Source organism: Aquarana catesbeiana, linkage group LG09 (assembly GCF_042186555.1).
Source record: "Aquarana catesbeiana isolate 2022-GZ linkage group LG09, ASM4218655v1, whole genome shotgun sequence".
In the NCBI taxonomy this organism is placed as follows: Eukaryota; Metazoa; Chordata; class Amphibia; order Anura; family Ranidae; genus Aquarana; species Aquarana catesbeiana.
Genome location: NC_133332.1, coordinates 97,355,583 through 97,382,022, shown reverse-complemented (window position 1 = coordinate 97,382,022; position 26,440 = coordinate 97,355,583). Strand labels below are relative to the sequence as shown.

At 41.4% G+C, this 26,440-nt stretch overlaps 1 protein-coding gene across 8 annotated transcripts in view; it reads right to left on the bottom strand.

The window, feature by feature from the left end:
* The window catches only part of LOC141107939 (leucine-rich repeat and fibronectin type III domain-containing protein 1-like protein), a 920,596-nt gene that overhangs the window by 124,631 nt on the left and 769,525 nt on the right, over positions 1 to 26,440 (bottom strand). The gene's annotated exons all lie outside the window — the stretch shown is intronic.

Sequence of the window (26,440 nt, the reverse complement as noted above, 5' to 3'; positions counted from 1 at the left end):
CAAGTGCTAGGGAACTACTAAAAATTATATCTACTTCTCACAGTATGTTAGCATGAACAGTTAGCTGTGAATGTGCTATATGTATAGTATTTATATATAAGGGGTTTAGGAAAGCATTTGTTCAAGACAGGTGTCATGACAACAGTCAGTATAAGGCAATATAGTACTATATACAGTAATGAAGCAAACACGATATATAACAGTGGTTTGTCGAGCAGACAGCAGCCAGCCCAGATTGTGTTGTTTTGTAATGTATATCTTTTATATCTGCCTGGAGTACTAGTGGGAAAAGGTCCTTCTTACACTGGTAGTCATTGAAAAAATGCCCTTTTAAACTGATGGTCAGAAAAATGCTATGCTGCATTGAGGTCAGTGGGAGCGTAACCCTGTAGAATGCTATAAAAATAATTGGTGTCAATGGTTTTGTACTGGTCCCATGCCTCTGGCTCTGTTAAGCAATGGCCCTGGAATCTAGGTACTATAAGTTAGGAGGTCAATCTACTACTGCTCACTACTTAAAGAACCCAAGCAACCTCTGGAAAAACCCTAGCTGCACAAGTAGACATACTTTAGCTCCCAACTGTCCCAGATTTCGAGGGACTGTCCCCGAGTTGGAACAAAGTCCCCCTGTCCCTCTTTCCTCCTCATTCATCCCTCATGTATATAAAATACACTATTTATCTTTCAACAAGTGTTTCCCAGTGTTAAACCTTTCATCCAATTTCTAAATGGCTGCATTTGTAAATTTCATAAGCCAGTATAAAGGAATAATAGTGGTAAAAAAAGCAAAAGGTTTAACTAATCATTTTGTTTGTATAATTCACCTTTAAGGAGGTGTGGCCTATGCCTACATACTCTTGCCAATAGGTGTCTCTGCTTCCCATCTCAAAAAGTTGGGAGGTATGCAAGTAGGCCCCAAAAATACCAGTTTAACATGTCCACTTGTGACAGCCAGTAGAAACAATCTCCTTTGACAGCCTTCAGGGGAGTTATCCTCTATAACAGGAGGTACTTGTCTCCTTATTGTTGTGTATATTTTTTAGGTATATACTGTATTACATTTTAGTAGCTATATTTGCACTTTTAGTAGTGCTTCACAATAAATGTGCCTTATTTACTCTCTATGAATTCAGTTCATATGAATCTGACAGAATATAAAAATTAGCCTCCCTAAAGGCCAACTCTGGAGAACTTTAAAATGATTCCTTGAGTGGTTCTATTCCTGCACAGCAAGGGTTAAATGCTTGTTTAGGTGAGGAAGGAATGAAGATCTGTTGACCCAATCCTCCATGCTGTTAGACCAGTCCCCACAACATCTCCTTCCCCATGATCCAGCGGTCTAAGGTCCTGACATCATCAGAACCAACGGAGGGTCAGTAACCCTGCACTGGATGTGATGACACTTGAGGGACAGTCCTTTTCCGATGCATGGGGGGAGTGCCTCCTGCCGGGACAGTGGAGTATCAGGCAAGTAAAATTGCTTCTCCTTCCCCCTAGACAAAACAAGCAGGTGCAGCCCCACTGCAATGGAGAATTATTAGATTTCCCAGAGCTGGGCTTTAATCTTCCTAAAGTTGTCAAGGAGACTAAATGACTGTAGTAAAATGTCACATAAGAAATCTAAAAATGTGATTAAAATACAGTTCTGAAAACATAACTAAGCAAGTAAAAATGTGAAAGTATAACAAATTTAATAAAATACAACAGGGAAAATATGGTGCAGCAAGCAAAGTAAAAATGTGAAAGTTTAACAGTATTGTATTGTAATCAGTACAAAAGCCACAGAAAAAAAGCACTCCCTAAAAAATGTCTCTAGTTTGCTTTTAAGTTGGCTATGCTACTAACACTAACCACTGGATGGCAGTATTCCCTCATCTCAATCATAAACCTTTACTATAATCCACAGATACACACTTTTGAGATAAACTGTCCCCAGGGACAACAATCTGTTGTCACCCTCCTCATCGCCCTTATTCAATGTATACATGGGAGGTATACCAAACCATTGACTAGGTATAAACACTTGGCTGTAATACATGTAAAGGGAACTCTCCAGAATGATTTAGTGTGGTCAGATCTTTTGGCCACAGGTCTACGACTATCCAGAGTCGCACTTACAAGAACAAAGAATTTAAATGAATAATTATTTAAATGAAAGTATCACTGCTGTACTGATGCACGCAGAATCAGAACCATGTTGACACAACCAAAACCAAGCTTGCAGAGGCAGAATAGGATCCATACTCGCACAACCAGAAAATAAATGGGTTCAACGACACAAAGCTAGGTTCTAGGTGTGCAGATCTAGGGTGTAAAGTATTCTTTGCCACCAAAGAACAAAACCGCAACAATAAAGACCTGGCTAGAGGGCACTGTTGGTCACAAAGTCAAAATAAAACCTATTTTATATAAAATATATTGCACTGGCAGCCAGCAGCAAGATGTGCAGAAAGTTGATTGTTGCACAACAGCTTTGCCCTCCTAGACCACAGTTTATGTTGGCTATAGAGAAAACTGTCCCTGATTCTACCAAATCAAGGACTGGCACTGCCACAGTTGTCGTTGGCTCATGTGCCAATGTAGCACATGCTTATCAATTCATATACATACAGCCATGTTATTGTCAACTGATAGATCCACTACTAGACAAGTCACACCACACTGTACTGGTCAACCTCCAGCACCTATTGACTGACGAAAAAGTTGCCCTGGTCATATGTACTTAGCCCTTTCTTTTGTGTGCAGCACCTATATGCATTTAATATGTAGAGCGTCTTGACAACAACTTTGTTTTTGCTGTCTCTTAGGGTAGGCAGCGACAAATGTGGCATTTTTTTTTTTTTTTTACAGATAGTTTACACAGCAATTTCTAGTCTTACGCTGGCTGCAGCCAGCAGAATGATATGTCAAAAAAGCTGCCACCACACGGTGTCTCTCTGCAGAGCAACGTTCTCTGTCTCCCCTATTTGTATGAAAGACACCTAACTGTATTTATACCCCTCAGCCTCCCACTTGAATTCTGAAATTACAGCCTGACAGGGCTCTACACATACCGCAGCTGCAATGATTTGCTACGCGGCCACAGTATTTTTAATTCAGGCTGCAGAGTTTGACAGTCTGTCAATTTCATCCATGGAGATCAATGGGGCACAACCATGAGATAAATGCTTGGCTTGCAGTTGCGGCACGATCACACAATGCAAAATTGCAGCTCGGCAAATAAAAAAAACAAAAGTTAAAAAAAAAAAACTATAAAAACATTAAAGCAGACATCTGGAGGCAGCAAAAGTGCCTCCCGAACACTTGTCAAGCAGCTGTTATCCTTTCTGGTGGAAAGCTTACCGCCTATCTGAAAGAACCCTTAAAGTGGTTGTAAACCTCAGACATGAAATAGGAACAAAGCATATCCCTCTAGAGTGTGTACTTTTCTCAATCCAAAGCACTAAATGTAATTTCCGTCTGCTGCCTCTTCAGTGTGTCATTTTAGCTCTCCAGCCCCTTTTTTTCTGAATGCTCAGACAAACTTTATAAATTCTGCACTTTGAATGGATGTAGAAAAGAGAAGACTGCAAACAGACAGTTACGACTTATGTAGGAGGATAGACAGGTACAACTTATGTAGGAGGATTTGTTTCAAGGACTTGTAAAGGCAGAAGGTTTTTTTTTATCTTAATGCCTTCTATGCATCAAGATTAAAAAAAAAGCCTTCTATGTGTAGAAGCCTCCCCAGATACTTACCTCAGCCCCATCTCTGTCCAGCGATGTCCACGAGTCCCTGGGCCATCCAGGACTCTCCTGATTGGCTGAGGCACAGAAGCAGAGCCATTGGCTCCTGCGGCTGTCAATGAAAGACAGTTAGCCAATCAGGAGAGAGAGGGACGGGGCCGAACTGCAACTCCGTGTCTGAATGGACACAGGGAGATGTGACTCCCATAGCAAGCTGCTTACTGTGGGGGAACTCGACAGGAGGGAGGGGCCAGGAGCAGAGAACAGGGATGCCAACGGAGGAGGATCTGGGCTGCTCTGTGCAAATCCACTGCACAGAGCAGGTAAGTATAACATGTTTGTTATTTAAAAAAAAAACAAAAAACACAAGACTTTACAATCACTTTAATCTCTGTGAGGCCAGTCATTTCACTGGGTAATTGGAAGGGTTTACAACCACTTGAAAGAGTCTCAGTGAAGGCAGTTGCCTCCTCTACCAAGAATATTCACCCTTTGCTTGTCAAAACTGTTTTCCAGTGCTTAAAAAACAATGGCAAATGAAAATAAATTTTAACCTTATTTATCACAGCCAGCCTCCCTACCTATTTCAAGATGCTGATGGTGCCGCAGTGGCAGAATCAAAAATATAATTTTTTATGGATTTATTCTTCTGTCTTATTCCAAAAGAAATGTGTGTGGAAATACCCTGAAAGCATGTTTATGTGCCTTTCTAGGAGGACAAAATGTAACCCAAAAAAAAGGCTGTAGTGTAAAACTATGTATCCTAGATATATTTGAATGCTGTGAATGGGGGGGCAGAGACGAGACAGGTGAATTCATGGCAGAGCAGATTTTAAGAGCCCTGTATACCTCTCTACTCCCCATTCCTGGGGGCTGCATGGTAAGAGCTGGTGAATGGTTAATGGCACGCCATCAAAGTACACAATCTGGCTCCAGACCATCGCTGGAGGATCTGGCCATAAAGACATTTTAAGCACATAACAAACACTGAACGTGTCTTTGCTCTTGTTGTAAAATCCGATACACGGCGTACTATTGTGAAGAGATAAGCAGTGTTTACTTTCCCTGAAAACTTGGAACGGTGTTTGGCATTTTTTATTTTGTTGAGCTTTTACATCAGCTTGCTACTTTTACAAACGCCCTCTGATACTACAATATAATGGCACCAAACACGTAGAAAAATGCAGCTACAGGACAAAAATATATTTTTCTAATCAAGAATAACAAATTGGATGGTGGAAGTCCAGTGGACGTAGTTTATCTAGATCCGGGGTATTGAATTAAAAATTTTGCAAATAAATTGCATGTTTGTTTGATGACTCAGATCCTTCACATCATAGCCCCCCCTCCTCTATATAACAGCCCCATTCTTATATCACTGTCCTCTGCCCCCCTTTCACATCACTCTATCCGCCATAGTAGTGTCCTCTGCCCCCCCCCCCTTTTACATCACCCTCTCCCCCATAGTAGTTTCCTCTGCCCCTTCACATAACCCCCTCCCAGTAGTGTCCTCTGCCCTCCTTTCACATCACACTCCCCCCCACAGAAGTGTCCTCTGCCCCCCTTTCACATTACCCTCCCCCCAACAGAAGTGTTCTCTGCTACCTTCAGATAACCCCCTCCCAGTAGTGTTCTCCCCCCCTTTCACATCACCCTCCCCCCCACAGAAGTGTCCTCTGCCCCCCTTCATATCACCCCCTCCCAGTAGTGTCCTCTGCCCCCTTCACAACACCCCCTCCCAGTAGTGTCCTCTGCCCCCCTTTCACGTCACCCCCTCCCCACAGAAGTGTTCTCTGCCCCCCTTCACATCACCCCCACCCAGTAGTGTCCTCTGTCCCTTTTTACATCACCCCCTCCCCGTAGTGTCTTCTGCCCCCATCATATCACCCCCCCACCCCAGTTGTGTCCTCTGCCCCCCCTTCACAGCATCCCCCTTGGTGGTGTCCCCTGCCCCCCTTTCACAGAAGCCCCCTTGGTGGTGTCCCCTGCCCCCCATCACATCACAGCCCCCTACACCACTGCCACACTATTCACATTGCAGCCCCCCACAGCTCTGTCCCTCCATTAACATTGCAGCCCCCCACAGCTTTTCACCCTATCCACATTATAGCCTCCCACAGCTCTGCCTCCCATTCACATTGCAGCCCCCGGCAGCTCTGGCCCCCTATTTACAAAACAGCCCCTGCAGCTCTGCCCCTCTGTTCACAATACAGCCCCTCAAAGCTATGCACCCCCATTCCCAACACAGCCCCCCCACAGCCCTGCAACCCCATTCACAATACAGCCTCCACAGCTCTGCACCACCATTCACAATACAGCCCCCCAAAGCTCTGCACCCTCATTCACATTGAAGCCCCCTGCAACTGTGCCTCTTCACTCTCGTACCTTACTTGGGAACACAAAGCAGAGAGCAGGATCCACAGCTGATTTGGATGGAGGGCGGAAGCTGCTGGAGTTAACCTTTCAAATGAACTAGCGGGTGATTGATTGCTAGGATCACCCTTCATCCTAGCAAACAATTTTTTGTTAGTTCATTTGAAAAGTTAACTCCTAAAGCTCCCACCCTCCATCCAAAGCAAGTGTGCCTCCCCCTCAGTGTTAATGTAGTCAACAGAAATATTTACTTTGACCTAATTAACATATTTTAGTTGAGTAAAATAGGACTAAAACGAAAATGGAATTTTAGTCGCAAGACTATAACTAAAACTAAATTGAAATTTGACATCAAATTTAATATTTAATGTTGGTAATATATTCAGGTAATATGTGCAGTTTACAGTTTTTTTTTAATATTTTAAAGTTTTTTTTATTATTACAGGTATGATTAAAATTTATATTTATTATAATGAGAAATGTTTAAAGGGTAAAAAAATAAATCCCCCTCTGGGTTATCTGTGTACATTGCAGGGATTTTAACAAACTTTGTTGCAGATTGCTACCTTTTGTTACTCTGCAGAAATCCCTGTGTGTTTGTCTGTGTCCTATGTGGAAAGTATATCTAATGAGAGTGGTTTCACAATTATAAATCAGCTGCTGCACCTGCAGGGCTCTAATGAGAAAACTGCAGAGTCTGCATTCCTTTAAACATTATTTCCTATTGGAAGTATCTCACCAAAAATGATATTTTTGTAGCAGAGGATGCCTTAAATCTGACTTGTATCTTAGTGCAGAATTCTGGGAAAATCAGTGAGCCAAACATACAAGCAGGAAATTATTTATGGGGGGGTGTTCAATACACCATTTGTGTACAGAACACTTCCAGGTAGCCATATTGCATTGCATTTTATAGAAAATTACAGAGCTGCAGATTAAAAATGAAAGGTAATTTTTAATAACATTCAATTACAATATGACTTGTGTCACAATTGTATATACTATATATATTTTTTTATTTGCTATTTTTTTACCCACGAAAGTGGAGTTACCCTTTAAATAATGCATTACAATTTAACGAAAACCATTCGATTTTAGTCGACTAAAACAATTCAGATGACTAAAATACGACTAAAACTAAAAAGGAATTTTAGTCAAGACTATGACTAAAACTAAATCGTGATTTGATGTCAAAATTAACACTGGTCCCGCTCTGTGTCCAGAACTGTCATGCTTCCCACTCTCTGCTGTGATAATCAAAGCGGTGGCAGTGGCTGAGGATGAAGAACTTGCTCCTAAATGGCGGTCCGGATGGGACAGTGACTAGGTCTGGATTCGGACTGTGGTCCGCAACGTAGTGATGCCTCATCTAGATCTTGCTAAAGCATTTGATAATGAACTTCATAAACCATTATTTTATAAAATAAGGTGTGTTGGAGTTGATGAGATTGTATGTATACGGATAGGAAACTGGTTACATGAATGGGTCCAAAGTAGTGATAAATGACTCTGAATGCCATTCCAGCTGCTGCTGCTATCCATGCCCCTGATCATCACAATGGGTCTCCACCACCCCTACAAGTCCCTTTTGTAGCTAAGAATAGAGGTCATGTGATCACTTATGAAAACAAATACGAATATAATCATACAATTATAAACAAACATTTTGCCTTACATTTCTATTTTAAACTGAATGGGTTGTTTTACAAGGAAACACATATAAGATATCAAAGTAATACACTGGGTTGTTTTTTTTTTTAGACTAGACAAACAAGGCTTTTATGCAATCCATAAACAAAGACAGTTTAATAAATAAATAAAAAAAACAAAAAAACAAAAAAACACCTTTTCTACTTTGTTCATTGTTACTGTGGATAAATAGTATACATTTTATTCTAGCATTCGTTCTTTTTACAATTAAACCAAAATTATGGTTCTGTTACAAGGCATTGCACAGTTTTTTATGAATACATTTTTTTTTTCAATTTTGCTTTTTTTTTAAAATGCAACACCAAAAAAAAAAAAATATATATATATATATATATATATATATATATCAATGAATAATAAAAAAAAAGTTTAAACATTACACAGTTAGAGAAATAGAAAGAAAACAAAAAAAAAAAAAATCAGCAGGAAAATAAAAAAGAGAAAGGGAAAGAGGAGTAAATTTGGGTTGATTAAGGTAAACGAAGAGTTAATACTTTGGACATCAGAGTTGCATGACAAGTCGTTCACCATGTTCTCCAATAATACCCATTCCTATATGCATGACTTAGGGTTAGTTCACACTGCATGCATTCCAGTGTGTTTTTTTTCCTGCATCGAAAAGTAGGTTGTATGGTTTCCAATAGCATGGTTCACACTAATGCGGTCAGTTCCAGGGTGTTCTATTTCCAGACTGTACTGGAATGCAGTAAAACACATAAAAAACATACCTGAATGCACTGGAACGCAGCAAAAACACATACAAGATGCACTAGACCCCAGTACAGTGAAAAAATACAGGAAAAGAGAAAAAAAGCATCTGGAATGCATGCGGAAACGCATCAAAAACATGTTAAAAACGTGCATGCAGAAATGCATCTGGAACGGATCTGAAGTGCGTTTTTGTGGTGTGAACCAGCCCTAAAAGTTGCGGAAAACTTTGAAAGAAAGTTGCTGGACTATTTTTGTCTGACTTTCATGCAACTTGAGGGCTACAGACTTCAATGTAACCCTCAATAGTTGCATGAAAGTCATACCTGAATGTTATACAATGCGCAACAGTTGTCCATTATCACTGGTCAAGGCCAAAGTTGTATCCAAGTTGCACCCATCCAAAGTTGGGTCAAAGTTGCACTCCAAAGTTGGTGCAGTCGCACAAGTGTGAATGGAGCCTTAGGCTAGGTTTCCACTATTGCGACCCCAAAGTCGCGTCATTTACAGTGCAACTTTGCAATGCGATTTTTGATTCAATGTCATGCGACCGGTGAGAACCATGTGAGAACAATTCGCACCGAAGTCGTAAAAAAGTAGTGCAAAAACCTTTTTTTGGAGTCGTGCCAATTAGAACGGGGAACATTGAAATACTGACTTGTCATGCAACTTCATGTGTCAAGTCGCACAACAACTCGCAGTAGTGGAAACAGAGTCTTAAAGTGGTTGTAAAGGCAGAAGGTTTTTTATGTTAATGCATTAACTTACAAATCCTTCTGTGTGCAGCAGCCCCCCTAATACTTACCTGAGCCCCATCTCTATCCAGCGATGTCCGAGACGCTCCCTCCTGATGATTGGTATTTTAATAGAAAAAAAAACAAAAACGAAACTTTACAATCACTTTAATTTCAGGTAGATCAAAGCTCATCTTTCATCAGCAGATGAATGAAACATAGTAAATACATAGTAACATTGTTACTGTGTATCTCTATCCTGTATTCTTGCAGTATAAACACTTTGTCAGAAAGTCATCTTTAATTTTGACAGTTGAGAACTGTTAGCAAATGAAGGGAGTGGGGGGCAGAGGGGCAGAACAATGAATGCGTTACATATTGTGTACGTCTTGTGCCTTTGCACATGCGTGGGAAACCTGGGCGTGTGTATAAATGTGGCACTGGGCTCTGCTGGGCTCCAAAGTGATATGTACAGAATACTGGAGGGTGCGCCTAGGCAAGAAACGTAGAAGTGCTGCAATGCAGCACAAAAATCTATTAAATTAAAAAAAAAAAAAAAAAAAAAAAAAAACCTTACCAAATGAGTAAGGGAGGGGTGAGGAGGCAGGGCAAAAAATAAGTCAATTTAGGGTATAGGTCCACTTAAAATCTATCCAAATCCACGGTTTTCAATGCAGAAAACAAGGAGGAGTTTCAAAATAGCAAAATTGTTTGTTTTATGTTGTCTGTTCCTTGCTATAGAAACATAGAGGAGGGCAAATAAAGTCCCAAGTGGTTCATCAAGTGCACTTTTTTTTAATTCAACATTGTGGTCTGAGTATAAACAGATGTTCATTCTAAGCATGTTCAAATTAATTTACAGTTGATTGACTTACTAGCTCTGCTAGAAGCCTGTACCGAGCATCATCTATTCTTTCAGTATAATACTTACCAAGGTTACCCTTTACCTTTCTGCATGCTATTTTTAATTTTTTTTTTTTTTGCCATTACTTCATCAACACTCATACCAATCTTTTATAAACTTGTTAAAATCTCTTTTTCCTTTTCTTTTTGTTAAATATATTGTGATTGTGTTGCTCTTTGTGAATAGGCCTCTATAAAAAAAAAAAAAAAGAGGATTTTTCAAGTGTACACAATGCACACATCGGGTTTAACAAGCACACAAGCTCAAACTGCGCTCATTCCGCACGCAGGGCTCTGTCATTACACATCCATCACTCTTCTGTCTCGGCGATTAACTCAGGACCTCTAACTGTGTTATTACCCACGCCCCGGGGAGCAGAGGAGCTCAAATTAAGGACCATTTTGCAGGGATTTGTTATGGTGCGATGCTAAATATATACAGTGCTTGTGTGTGTGTGTTTGAATATATATATATATATATATATATATATATATATATATATATATATATATATATTCACTCAATGGAGAGGGTAGGGTTCAGGATGAAAAATATAGAATCTGCAAATCCACCTGTATGAAACCTTAATGGTTTCCAGCTGATGGATTTTGTAAAATACATGTCAATGGGGATTCGGGCAGACACTTGCTGTAAGTGTCTGTCCTTAAGATCTAACAATTGTTTCATGCCGGAGGCTCAGACTTGTCTCAAAAGCTGAACAACCTACTGTGATATTACTCATTCTGTTCCTGACATTACTGCTGGTACAAAATAAGCACAGTGGTCATTCTGTGAATGCACCACTTTTTACCAGCAATAGTCACCATTAAGATGACCCTGTCTCCTACTCCCAGTTGGATACCAATATTTCCCACTATTACTAGGTACATTTTACTGTGAAGCGGGTAACTTAACAAGGCATATGTGACTTTCTAATTATGGCATGTTTATACAATTGGTTTATGGGTTTTTGCATTTCAAAGGCTCAGCACACTCAGAAGTGTTATGCCAGATGTGTAGTCTTACGGGTACCCACTGGCTTCTTCTATTTCTTGGGAAGTCCTGTGGCAGGTTCCTGGCTCTACTCCCACTTTGGAATCTCATTCTTGCTACAATATTCTTGTCCACAAGTGTTCCCACCAGTGGCCACTCCGCTTTCCATGCGTCCAGCCCCCTAATCTACCTGTGGGGCGCATGGATTCCATTAGGGTGATTTTTTTTTTTGAAGCAGGAGATTAGAGCCAGAGGCTCTAATAGGCTTCAAAAAAGGGTGCACACGGGGTGCAGTGTGTGACAATAGCGAATGAATATTCGCTATTGTCACACTGATTCTCCTCCCGGCCAATCAGGAAGTGGGTCATGAGACCCGTCACCCGATTGGCCGAAAGGAGTGGCGATCCAATTGGTCGCCTAAGAGGAGGAGGGAGGAGACGAATGAGGGAAGAATAGGGAGAAGATGCCCGGGAAGGGGGGTGGCTGTGGGTGCATTGTTTGTCACCCCCCCAAAAAAAAATACCACCAGCCACCACACTCTTTCAGTGTAGATGGGTGAGGATGCAGCAAGGCTGCTACTGGCACAGGACAAGGTGATTGTAGAGAACAAAGGCAAAAGAAAATCACACATTTATAAACCACAGCCATATACTTTACAAATGTGCATTATGCAATGCTTGCTTTGGGACTCTGATGCAAGTGGATCATGCTTTGCTGTGTTTTTTTTGCCTTCCTCTGGATCAACTGTGGATATAGGATTGTATATTTTTATTCTTCCCTTTTATTGCTTGAACTGGATGGACTGATTGAAAGAAAAAAAAAAGTCAAAAAAGTGAGCCCTGTTACCTGACCTACCAGTCACTTGATGGGTCATTTCCTCTAATCCAGGGGTCTCCAAACTTTTTAAGCAGTTAACTGTCCTTCAAGTTTTTTAGTAGGTCGGACTGTGGTCATTGGAAGCAAAAAATGCCCCAATCACTAGTCTAAATGGGAGGAATAGTGCCTTATTGATGCTGTTAGTGAGAGTGATGGTGTCCCATCATTGGTTTTAGAGGGTGGAATAGTTCCCCATTGATGTTGTCCATGAGAGAAATGGTGTCCCATCATTGGATTCAGAGGGAGGAATAGTTCCCTATTGATGTTGTCAGTGAGAGGAATGGTGTCCCATAATTGGTGTTAGTTGGAGGAGTAGTGCCCCCAACTATGAAATCCTAATGGTTTTCAGCTGATGGATTTTATCAAATACATGTCAATGGGGATTCAGGCAGCCACTTGCTCTACGTCTCTGTCCTTAAGACCTAACAATTGTTTCATGCCGGAGGCTCAAAATTCTCTCAAATGCTGAACAACCTACTGTGATGTTACTCATTCTGTTCCTGACAAAATTAGCACAGTGGTCATTCTATGAATGCACCACTTTTGAAGGCAAGCAAATCTGACCCTGAGCTGCAGTATGGAGACCTCTCTGCTCTAATCACAGTTCTATCTGCTGCTTTAAATGGACATGTGACGCTACAACCAGCATTTTATGAAAAAAAAGTGAAAGGCAGGCCATGGTGTGCTGTTTAATAGAAAGCTGACATTGGTATCCACTCTCTATAATAATCAGCCCTCTTAGTGTTGGAACTTAGTTTAGGACAGCCTTTGTCAACCTTCGATATGCCTAAAAATTGGCCAAAAATTGTCAGTAAACCACTGGGTGGATCAAGCCTGCATTTTTTTTTTTTTTTTTTTGCTACACAGATCCATAGGGTTTATTGTGCAGTATTACTGGCGTGATTGGTTGGCAAGAAGCATGTCGGGTGCCTACATGGTGTCCTTAATTGCCCCCTCGCCATCAGCACTGAGGTCATGTGTGAGGGAGAAGAGAAAGGCTGCAATACTAGTCAGTACGAGTGTGCAAAGGTATATTTGCTTTGTAAAAATAACTGACCTCTAATGTTAGGTGTTCTGTGTGTAGATGCTGCTGTGTTGTGTAAAACTATTCGCTTTGTTGTTTATATTTTAGAATGGGATATCCTCAAGATTGTGGATACTTTTAAAGTGTGCCTTGACTGAAAAAAGGTTGAGAAACACTAAGATAGTATATATGGATATTTTTTTTTTTCTGTGTCAGCCAGCATGGCTGCAGGGGAAAGGAGGGAGTGCCGATAAAAGGATGGGCAATTAAAACCTAAGGGTGACATCACCACTTCAGGCCTTACTAACCACGCAAAATTTAAAAGGTGGAGAAACATTGGTTTAGGAGTTATGCTAGGTTAGCATTTGATATTAGGGGGTTAAGGCCAAACTTTCTCATGTTGGATAGAGTTTTTCTCCCAATCTGTCCTTTTGAGAGTTTTCTCCTAGCTTCCTGTGCTGTAGACATAACCGGAAGTGAGAGGAAACTTCTCAAAAGTGCGAAACATCCTCTCAGACAGTTGTCTGGCAGTTCCCCTCTCTTCCTGTTCTGTGTCAACTCAATGTTTTTTTTCCTTTACTTGCAGCCCCAGTGACCAGGATTGATTCTCCCCAGTAGGCACAAAGATGGCTATATCCTTCCCTCCCTTATCCAAATGCACAATACACCTTAAAGTGGAACTAAAGGCATTTTTTTTTTTGTCAACAGGCAGGCTCCTTATTGCAGAAGAGGCATGAAATGTCTCCATTTCTGGTACAGTGCCAGTAACAACGAACCCTGCACATACATGGGATAGACATCAGCCTGTACCAGCTAATGAAATGGCCGATGATCTGGAAGAAGATGCCAGCGTTTGACCATTGGAACTAATTTAGGTATTGATGCCTTTAGTTACACTTTAAGTTTAAGTTTAAGGGTTAGGGGGGCAGGTTGAACGTCGGGTGCTACAGTTAGGGGCAGGGTACATGTTAGAGGTTAAGTATTGACACAACCTATACCTTAATTATTTGGGAGCGGAATAAAGAGTTTAGGTTATGGGGTCTATAAAAAAAAAAATCAAAGCATTAAAGCCTCAAGAATTGGCACAAGAATTGGCACAACCATCCCAAATAATCAGCTCCTTGTGTTGAATGTTTATTTCCCTTGAGCATCAGCTCCATCTAGTAGGCATAATGTGGTATTTTGGTAGTCACAGGCTGGGGAAGGAACAAGATCTATAAGGGCTCATTTACAGTTGCTTCGGCTTCAACACACATTAACCGGTTCCCGACCGGCTCACGCTGATATACGTCGGTAGAATGGCACCACTGCGCGAAACCCCGTACAGCACACACACACGCACGCAGGCAGGGGGCCGCGACTATTGCATTCGTTCTATAACCGATCAGTCTTCAGTTCCAGGCCAATGATTTCTGGCATGGACCTGCTGATTGGTTCTGGCGAATGAAATGCTTCCCCTGCCTGTAAGTGTAAACATGGGCAGAGGAACTGATGTCATCTCTCCTCCTGGAATCCTTTTCGGTTCCAGAGAGAGGAGAGAGGACATCTAACTGTGAGTTGCACAAACACAACACTAACACCAGTACACATAGGCACACATTTTTCCCCCCGGATCAGTCCCCTTTCGCCCCACCAGTTAACCCCTTCACTCCCTGTCACTGTGTCACCAAGTGCAGTTTTCAGACTTTTCACTGATCACTGCATTGGTGTCACTTGTGACTCTAATCAGCATTAGGGCAGTTAGTAGTAGGCCCAGGTAGCTTTAGGGTACCCCCCTAAACCCCCCTAATAAAGGTTTAACCCCTTGATCGCCCCCCCTCCCCGTTAACCCTTTTAGCCCGTCACTATTGTCACTAATATAGTGTACAGATCTATATTCTGATCGGGTTTTTATAGCATCAGGGTAACCCCATATATTACCTAATAAAAGTTTTTTAACCCTTGGATTGCCCCCTAACCCTTAACCCTTTCACCCCCTGTCACCAGTGATCACCGTATTAGTGTCACGGGTGACGCTGGTTAGATTTTAGTTAGATTTTTAGTTTTTTTATAGCGTCAGGTTACCCGCCGTATATTACACAATAAAGGTTTAACCCCCTGATCACCCAGCGAGTGACATCGGTTAGGTTTTGGTGTCAGTTAGGGTCAGCGTCATTCCCAGGCAGCATCAGATTAGTGCTAGTAGTGCTAACACCCACGCACACGCCATACACCTCCCTTACTAGTATAGTGTCTGAACGGATCAATATATTTGATCTGATCAGATCTATACTAGCATCTCCAGTAGTTTAGGGTTCCCAAAAATGGAGCGTTAGCCCATATACCTGCTAGCACCTGCGATTAGCCCCTCTGTCCAGCCCAGCCCACCCAAGTGCAGTATCAATCGATCACTGTCACTTACAAAACACAACACACATAACTGCAGCGTTTGCAGAGTCAGGCCTGATCCCTATTTTTGGTAGCAATTGAAGCAGGCTCTGACAATCAGGTGCTCTTTTTGCCTGTGAGTCGCACTAGTTGTACCTGTAAATTTAGAGGCCAGTACTAGTGTCGCTCATCCTTCTGGTGAACTGACAAGCACCAGCGGCCTAGTACACCCTGGTCGTATATCCAGCACTGCAGTATCACTTGGTGATGTGGCGAGTCCCAAAAGTGCAGTGCAAGCTGGTGCGGAGGCTAGCACAAGTAGTATCCCGCAGCCACCAAGAAGACAAAGACAGGTCCGTTGAGCCCATAGTGCCCTTTCTGCAGAATATGCCATGGAAGCCCATCACTTCTGCAACAACCGTACTAATTAGCCGCTAGACTGCTTTTACAAGCAATGGGAGGGAATGTCCCCCCCCCCCCTTTCGCTATCTTCCATGGTTTTCCTGGGCTCTCCTGTCCCACCGAGAATGCAGCCGGTGGTTCCGCTAGCTGACCATAGAGCTGATTGAAGATCAGGACGGCTCCAATCCTCTCTATGACCTGAGAAACCGGAAGCTATGAGCATGTCATGACTTTGGTTTCACCATATATATTCCATTGGGAAAGCATCTTATCACACCGATCTTGGCAGAGGGCAGAGGAGAACTCTAGCGTCTAATAAAAAAACCCCAATTAAAGAAAAAAAAAAAGTACCTGTCACTACCTTTTGCTATCATAGGGGGATATTTACATTTGCTGCACGATTGTGCGCAATTTTAAAGCATGTCGTGTTTGGTATCTATGTACTCGGCATAAGTATATTTTATTTTATATTTTACCAAATGAGCAATATAGTGTGTTTTAGTGCATTAAAATTCAAACAAGTGTTTTTTTTTTCCATAAAATTGTATTTGAAAAATCTCTGTGCAAATACTGTGTCAAAAAAAATTTGCAACACCCACCATTTCTGTAGGGCCTTTGATTAAAAAAAAATATATAATATATAATAACTTTCCAAAATGGGGTAAGTTGGGGGGGGGGGTTGTACTGCCCTGCCATTTTAGCACCTCAAGAAATGACATAGGCAGTCATAAACTAAAAGCTGTGTAAATTGCAGAAAATGTACCCTAGTTTGTAGACAATATAACTATTGCGCAAACCAATAAATATACGCTTATTGATTTTTTTTTTTTTTTACCCCAGACATGTGGCTGAATGCATTTTGGCCTAAATGTATGACTAAAATTGAGTTTATTGGATTTTTTTTTTATAACAAAAAGTAGAAAATATCATTTTTTTTCAAAATTTTTAGTCTTTTTCCATTTATATCGCAAAAAACTAAAAGCGCAGAGGTGATCAAATACACCCAAATGAAATCTCTATTTGTGGGGAAAAAAGGACGCAAATTTCGTTTGGGTACAACATTGCATGACCTCGCAATTACCAGTTAAAGCAGCGCAGTGCCAAACTGAAAAAAGTGCTCTAGTCGGGAAGCGGGTAAAATCTTCCGGGCCTGAAGTGGTTAACTACTTTCCAGTTCTGGCACTTCGCTCCTACATGTAAAAATCATAATTTCTTTCTAGAAGATTACTCAGAACCCCCAAACATTATGTTTTTTTTTTTAGCAAAGACCCTAGGGAATAAAATGGTAGTCGTTGCAACTTTTTATGTCACGCGATATTTGCACAGCGATTTTTCAAACGTGTTTCTTTTAATTCTAAAAAATTCTATTAAAAAAAAAAACAAAAAAAAAAAAACAGTAAAGTTAGCCCAATTTTTTTGTATAATGTAAAAGATGATGTTACGCCGAGTAAATAGATACCTAACATGTCACGCTTTAAAACTGCGCACACTCGTGGAATGGTGCTTACTTAAACTATGGTACTTAAAAATCTCCATAGGCGATGCTTTAAATGTATTTACAGGTTACATGTTTAGAGTTACAGAGGAGGTCTTGGGCTAGAATTGTTGCTTTTGCTCTAATGCATGCGGCGATACCTCACATGTGTGATTCTAACGCTGTTTAAATATGTGAGCGCGACTTACATATGCGTTCGCTTCTGTGCGTGAGCACGTGGGCGCTTTCATTTTTTTTATTCTTTATTTTATTTTTATTTCTTTTATTTTTACACTTTCTTTAAAAAAAAATTATAATTTGATCACTTTTATTCCTATTACAAAGAATATAAACATCCCTTGTTATAGGAATAGTGCGTGACAGGTCCTCTTTATGGAGAGATGTGGGGTCAGTAAGACCCCACATCTCTCCTCCAGGCTGGAAAGGCTGAGATCAAAAGAAAAATAAACTCTCAGCCTTTCCAGCCGTGTCCTCGGCTTTGTTTACTTCCGTCAGCCCGGACGAGACCTCATAACGTCGCGCCCGGGCCTCAGAGGGTCATAGAGATGACTGGGGACCATCTGTTCTCCAGAAATCTCTATGGTAAACTTCCGGCGGCAACCAATTTATTCTTGGGCTAGCCGATCGCACGAGTGAGTCGGGAGAAGCATCGGAGGGCGGCGGGGGGGGGGGGATGTAATGCCGTCGGGAAGGGGTTAAAGCGCCTGCCACTTCAACATGCTTTTTGATGGTTTGGTGGTGCTTCAAGCGAGCTTTGTCATAGACTTCTATGGAAGCTTTGAAGACACTTTGGAGCGCCAATAAAGCCACATGGGGTATAATTTTTGAAGCAAAGCAAAAGCAAGGTGTAAACAGGACTGTAAGCTAACCATTGTGTTTAGCAACAGGGGCTTTGACTGACATTCAGAGAGCTTTAACAATGTGTGTCTGAGGCCTTGTTTTGAAGCAAGTGTAAATTAGCTCTAAGTGTTACTTAACCGCTTGCCGACCAGCCGCCCTCATTATACTGTGGCTGGTCGGCACGAGCCCGCGAATCGTCGTAGCTGTACGTCGGTTCCTTTAAGCAGGATAGCAGGCGCGCACCTGCTGCACTGCGGGGGTGCCACTGCGCGTGGCCGGCGGTCACATAAATCCCTGTCCTGTGAGGAGAGGAGAGGCAGATTGTGAGTTCCTACTAGCTAGGAACCACGATCTGTCATTTCCTCCAGTCACTCCCATGCCCCTACAGTTAGAACACTCAATAGGGAACACAGTTAACCCCTTGATCGCCCCCTAGTGTTAACCCCTTCCCTGCCAGTGACATTTACACAGTAATCGGTGCATTTTTATAGCACTGATCGCTGTATAATGGTCAATGGTCCCAAAAATGTGTCAAAATTGTCTGAAGTGTCCGCCATAATGTCGCAGTCCCGATAAAAATCGCTGATCACCGCCATTACTAGTAAAAAAAAAAAAAATAATAAAAATGCCATAAATGTTTCTCCTATTAAAGAAAAATAATTTTCCCCATGGGGCTTTAAAACAGCAATGCACATAATGAAAGGAAGTTCTTAATAGATGTATAAAAAGTTTTATCCAATATCATGGTTTGAAGTACAGTATAGAGAATCATCTGGTACAGTAACACACATCTTATTTCCCAGTGCAGTAACAAACACATATTAATACACATAATTAGGTTACATCCTATCCAACGCCAGTCTCCACATAGACAAATTGGAAACACTCAGTACATTACCAAGTTAATTATCAAACTTTCTCTAACTAATACATGGCTATTCTTGGGTTTCTGTTGCAGGTGTGGGCTCCTCCCCCTCATCTCCCCTTTCCCCCCCCCCCTCCCGGGGGGCGCGCTAAGTGTGGCTCCTTGTAAGCCCCTTGAGGCTGGCTCTCCTGGGAGAGTGAGGGTGGCCCCCCGAGCCCTCCGGTGTTTCCATTGGCCCTCAGCACATATCCTGGACTAGAGAACACCCATTCCACCACTTAGCGGTAAAGACTCATTATCTTGGTTTAATCCAAGTGATGCACAATAATATATATATTTATCTATTTGAATTTAATTTATGTAATTCTTTTTTAGATCCAACTGTCCCACTGAAGAGACCATATACAGGTCGAAACGCGTCGGGGCTTGCTATTTATGTAACATTATGTAACCTAATTATGTGTATTAATATGTGTTTGTTACTGCACTGGGGAATAAGATGTGTGTTACTGTACCAGATGATTCTCTATACTGTACTTCAAACCATGATATTGGATAAAACTTTTTATACATCTATTAAGAACTTCCTTTCATTATGTGCATTGCTGTTTTAAAGCCCCATGGGGAAAATTATTTTTCTTTAATCCAATTCCGGGGTGCGCAGCCTTTCTTATCTCTTTTATATGTGTCTTCCTTTTTTCAAATGTTTCTCCTATTTTGTAGACGCTATAACTTTTGTGCAAACCAATCAATATACGCTTATTGGGATTTTTATTACCAAAAATATGTAGAAGAATACATATCGGCCTGAACTGAGGAAAAAATTCGCTTTTTAAAAAAAAAATTGGGGATATTTATTATGTATATGGTAAAGTGCAGCGCTAAATTTGATAATAGTGAAAAATGACTCCAACTAAACAAACATATGTTAATTACAAAAAATCACTTATATACATATAGGGTCATAAGAAATATGAGTTATGATGAAAAAGTTCAATATTTAGCATATGCAAAAAAGGTAATATAAAGTGAACAGTGATGCATTAAAGTGCAATATTACACAAAATGAAAGTGCATGTGCATTTTTACGTGTATATATAGTCCATAAATAAATGGTCTCAATGGATAAAGTGACTTCCAGGATAATCCATGTAAACAAGTTTGTCTGTAGATAATCCGCCACCAATAGAAAAAAAAGGCTCACCAGACAAGTTAAACCCAAGTAGGCATACGCCTAATGAGTCAATAAAGCTTATGGTGTTATACACCCAGGGGAGACGTATATCAGCATTCACAACTTCCAATATGGACATATGAAGCAAGGATCCATCACAATATTATCTCCAGTGGATTGCAACCAGGGAATTAGTGACCAAAAACTAGGTCAGAAGGACTTTCTCCAAGTGATGCATTTATGAAACCCATGGTGCCATTTAGGAGAGAGAATGGGCCACATAGTGTAATTCCATTTTAAGCAGGAAACATTTATTGAGTATATAAAAAATGAACACTCACATTTGGGAAGATAAAAAAGCGCTTTGGTAAAATATGATGACACAGTGGCATCAGCAGAGCCCGTTCCGACGCATTTCGTCTAATAAGACATCATCTGGGGCGATATTTATTATAGCAAAAAAGTACAAAATATTGGTTTTTTTTCAAAATTGTCGCTCTTTTTTTGTTTATAGCGTAAAAAATAAAAACCGCAGAGATGATCAAATGCCACCAAAAGAAAACTCTATTTGTGGAAAAAAAGGATGTCAGTTTTGTTTGGGTACAGCATCGCACGACCGCACAATTGTCAGTTAAAGCGACGCAGTGCCGAATTGCAAAAATGGCCTGGTCATTGAGCAGCCAAATCTCCCAGGGCTGAAGTGCAGCCAAAACTTTTTTTTTTTTTAGTTATGGATAGAGTGGAGAGGGATTAGAACACCTGTCAGTTTTTACTGCGGTCTTTGCCCATGTTAAGGAGATTCACCCTTTCTATTTTCACTGTTTACCATGATCATTGAAAGTAAAGAAAATATCAAATTTTGGGTTGTCCCCAGAAAAGTAATGGAGACAAAATCTTCTAATGGGGACACTAGTTCTGGTGACCTGGGGGTCCCCAAGGAATTCCTTTAATTTGCAGAGATTTCTTCTCACTTCCTGTTTGGCTATGGGACAGGAAATGAAGGGAAATCTCTGCAGTGGGACACAGATGGCGAAATAAAAAAAATCTGACAGGGGGGGTTATAACCCTCCCTTACTCTATTAAAAATGGAAAAAAAAAAGGTTTTACCCATAATTCTACTTTAACAGCAGCAGGGAAAACGCCGTTTTTTTGCCCTGCGAGACAGAATTGTGGCAGAGCTGTGTACATTTTGGAACGGATGGACAGAAATGTAAATACTTAGGCAGGAAAAAAAGTGAAAATGTGTTCCTTTACATGCAGTTCATCTGTGCATTTAGCAGTCTGCCTGGAGCTCAGCTTTAAATGAACAGACACAGCATGTAACCAAACATGGTGTATAGTGACTGAATGTAGAAAAATAAATGCCTCAAAAACACAAATTGCTGTGTCTACATGCATTTGCCGCAGAGAGATCTTTTAATTTTACTTATTCATAGAATACTGACAATCTTTCTGCAGCACTCTGTGGAGGGCACTGAATAATTCACATCAGTACCCATCTCCAAAGAAGCACCCACTTTAATATCCTTACCCCACTCGTTCTGACACACTAAGGCCCGTGCTTGGGTGAAAGCCAATTAGGCTGCCAGTATGTCTTAGGATTGTTAGAGGAAACTGAAGTATTCATAAGAGAACGAACATTACATTTACTGATATAGCTTGTGCTCAGAACTTGCTCTAAGAACTTGCGGACATTCTTTGGCATAAGATACAAACTCCTGGCAGGATCTGAATGGTCATTTGCAGTTTAGTGTAATAGCTCATCCTGGAATGTCACACATAGAGCTGACATTTCTTCTGAAAAGTAATTTCAGGCAGTATATGAGAGTAATTGTACAAAGCATAGCTAACAGCATAAGGCACTCAGCACTAAAATTAAACAGTGCCTAGAACATTTAGATCCAGACATATAAGCAGCTGAAGTTATAAGCAAATAAAAGTCAAACATAACCCATCCCTATTGACAAATGAAGCCAGTGAGCGAATCTAGCCTCAGTGCTGATGCAGTAGCTTCCACACCCATTGTCACTGAATATTGCCCTCCATTAGAATTTTCAGACTGCAGATTGCATTTATGGAATGCGCACACTTTTGCTACTCACAGTAATGTATTCATTTGGTGGTTATGGGCATTTGAAGAATGTAGAGTCTAATGCATTAACTCAATCTGTACAGGAAAAATCATGATTTGCACATAACTTCAGCTACCTTTAGGTCTAGCGCAATGGTCTCCAAACTGTGACCCTTTGCTTGCCTTTATCCGGCCCTCGGGGCACTATTCCTCCCACTGACATCAACGTTGAGCCACCATTCCTTCTACTGACAACAACAATGGGGCATAATTCCGCCCACTGACACCAACGATGTGGCACTTTTCTTTCTACTGACACCAAAGATGGGGCACCATTTCCTCCACTGGTATAAACGTGGGACACTATTCCTTCCACTGACACCAACAATGGGGCACTATTTCTCCCACGTATATAAATGAGGGAACACTATTCCTACCACTGACACCAAAGATGTGGCGCTATTCCATCCACTGACACCAATGATGGGGCACTATTGCTTCCACCGACACCAACAATGGAGAGCTATTCCTTCCACTGACAGCAATTAGGCAGCACTATTCCTCCCACTGACAGCAATGAGGAGGCACTACTCTTCCCACTGACACCAATGATGGGGCATGATTTCTCCCACTGATACCAACAATGGGGCAGCATTCTTCTCACTGATACCAACAATGGGGCACTATTCCTCCTCCATTTGACCACAGATGCTTTGTATATATATATATATTTTTTTTTTTACTTCCACTGGCCACAATCTGGCCCCCCTAAATTCTGAAGGACAGTAATCTGGCCCTTTGTTTAGGAAGTTTGGAGAGCCCTGATTTATAGCTACAGATTGTTTTGACATCTTTTCACTTAAAGGACAAGTTCACTTTCAGTGAACTTCTTACTTTTCTTACCTTTACAACAATTGCTGCACATCCTTTATTCCCAAAATATCCCCATCAGATCCTCTACTTAGTACACACATGCATTCCCTGCTATTCATTCCTATGGGTAAGTCTAATTCCAGCGTGTCCAGCGAAACATGTCCTTTTAAGTAACCTTTCATGTATTTTTCTAGGGGTAGCATCATCTCTTTTGACACAAGATCAACAGTTTTGGTGACTCTGCCATCTTCTTCCTTGAGGTATTTATCATCTCCCATGGTTGGTCTGGCCCTTTTTCACCACTCCCGGGTAGGACTATAGTTGGCATTTTTTGTGTCTGTTTGGATTACATTACTTTTTACTGTCTGGACCAGTATGCGTTTTTTCTGGATATCTTACTTGAATTATACATGAGTTCTTATTTCTCCTGAGGAAGCAAGTGTTGCTTTGCGAAACGCGCCAAGAGATATGTACAAGAACTTAATTTTCATGGATTATGTGCAATGTTGAAATGTAACCATTTCTATTTCATGTGTACCATTGCTGAGGTTTTCAGCATTTTAAATTTAATGTGGATCCTCTTTTAAGATATGGATCATCAATACATTTTTATCACTCTTAATGTGTCTCTCAAAGTCCCTTGGGCATTGTTGTTTTGTATATCCTCATGCATTTTTAATCACATGCTCACTTAGAATTGACTAGGTGTGTGACGAGTTTAAGGAAAAACTGTAAGTATCAAAAAATAGACTCTCACCTCTTTACTCTCTTAAGGCTTAGTTCACACACATGCAGGTGCATAGGTTTAGGGTTCCTGCACATGTTCCCTCACTCACTGCTAAAATGCACAGTAATTCTTAATGGCACCCGTTGCATTGGAAAACACATTGTATTTTCCCATGTGTGGAAACCCATGGTGCCAAAGTAAATCATACTGTGTGGCTGCATGGAAATACATAGATGTGAACCTAGACTTAAGCATGCCTTGCACTAGAAAAGCAAGGTCCACTCTTGCCATCAAAACCCCACTCTCTTTATAAATCACCACTTGATGGATAGAGAAAAAGCCACCCGTAGGGAAAAAAAAAAAAAAATCTGAATGTAGATGGTGATGCCACAATCCTTTCAATGAGATTATGGAGAAGTACTGAGTAGGGATGAGCTTTGTTTTTGAGTCGAACCCATGTTCGACTCAAACATCGTCTGTTCGCCGAATTGCGAACAATATGGTCCGTTTGCGCCAAATTCGTGTGGCGCGTCACGGCCCATAATTCACTGCGGCATCGCAGTGCATTGCTGGCTGATGATTGGCCAAGCATGCACTATGACCCGCATGCTTGGCCAATCACAGCGCCATCAGTAGAGAGACTGTAATTGGCCAATACCAGGGTGCCTTTGGCCAATTATGGCTCAGGGGGTTTAGAACACGCCCCACACTATATAAAGCCGCCTGCACAGCGGCCCTGTGTATTGTGTTCTGGCGTGCTTAGAGAGAGAGAGACAGTGTCATTTCATTTGAGTTAGCTAGATTAGGCAGGACAGTCAGTGAGTTAGCTGCATTTACAGTGTATTGTGTATATATATGCATCCCAGGTGTCGTGTGTATGTATGTATATATATATGTATGTGTATATATATATATATATATATATATATATATATATATATATATATATATATATATATATATATATATATATATATATATATATATATATACACACACTGTATTCAGTTTCGCTAGATCCGTTCCTGTTATCTTCCTACTGACAGGCAGGCTTGTCTTGTTACAGTATTTACAGCTACCTGAAGAAAATTGCTGGTGTTCTTTTGTTCCTATAGTACCACGGTCAGGCAGCTAGACTATTTACAGTTAGTGTAGTGAGTCCTCCTCACAGTGTTCAGTTAAAGCTACAAGTTAGTTTAGTGTGACCTCTGCACAGTGTTCAGCTAAAACTACAAGTTAGTGTAGTGAGTCCTCCTCACAGTGTTCAGCTAAGGCTACAAGTTAGTTTAGTGTGACCTCTCCACAGTGTTCAGCTAAAGCTACAAGTTAGGGTAGTGCGTCCTCCTCACAGTGTTCAGCTAAAGCTACAAGTTAGTGTAGTGCGACCTCTGCACAGTGTTCAGCTAAAGCTACAAGTTAATGTAGTGCGTCCTCCTCACAGTATTCAGCTAAAACTACAAGTTAGTGTAGTGCAACCTCTGCACAGTGTTCAGCTAAAGCTACAAGTTAGTGTAGTGCGTCCTCACAGTGTTCAGCTAAAGCTACAAGTTAGTTTTTTGCGAGCTCTGCACTGTGTTCAGCTAAAGCTACCTGTAGAAGGTTGGTGGTGTTTTCCTGATCCTATCACTACCGCAGGCAGCTAAATAAGCTACAAGTTAGTTTTTTGCGAGCTCTGCACAGTGTTCAGCTAAAACTACAAGTTAGTGTAGTGCGAGCTCTGCACAGTGTTCACCTAAAGCTACCTGTAGAAGGCTGGTGGTGTTTTCCTGATCCTATCACTACCGCAGGCAGCTAAATAAGCTACAAGTTAGTTTTTTGCGAGCTCTGCACAGTGTTCAGCTAAAACCACAAGTTAGTGTAGTGCGAGCTCTGCACAGTGTTCACCTAAAGCTACCTGTAGAAGGTTGGTGGTGTTCTCATACTACAGGCAGGCAGTTGATTTTGCTAGCTGCAGTATATATATATATATATATATATATATATATCTATATCCCAGCTTAGTGCAGCTACAGGCCATTAGTATGTCTGGAAGGCCGACAAGAAGAGGCAGACAGTCACAAGCCAATAAAAGAGGGCAAGCAGGCTCTGTGTCTAGAGGCAACAGTGCTGGTCGTGGAGACGGTGCATCCTCATCAGCACGTGGCCGTGGGACACGCTTGGCCTTTTTTTCGGCAGCTGGCCGTGTTGAGCCGCAACATGCGGAAGACTTGGTCGAGTGGATGACCAAGCCGCCCTCATCCTCCTCATCCTCTCTCACCCATGCTCAGGGTACTTTGTCTGGCAAAGCAGCTGCCAACGCGGCCTCTTCCCTCGGCTTAAGGCATCAGTGACTCCTTCCCTAGCCCCACCATGTCCTCCTGAGGAGTCCCTCGAACTGTTTGACCACAGTGTTGAGTACATGCTCCAGGAGGATGCCCAGCGTTTAGAAGCCTCTGATAATGATACTGAGCTAGATGAAGCCAGTAACGTGAGCACGGACAGAGGTGGTGCCCAAGAAGGACAGCAATCTGGCAGTCATGCTCCCCCTGCTGCAGCATACTGCCAGGTTTGCTCCAGTGATGAGGAGGGAGGGGATGAT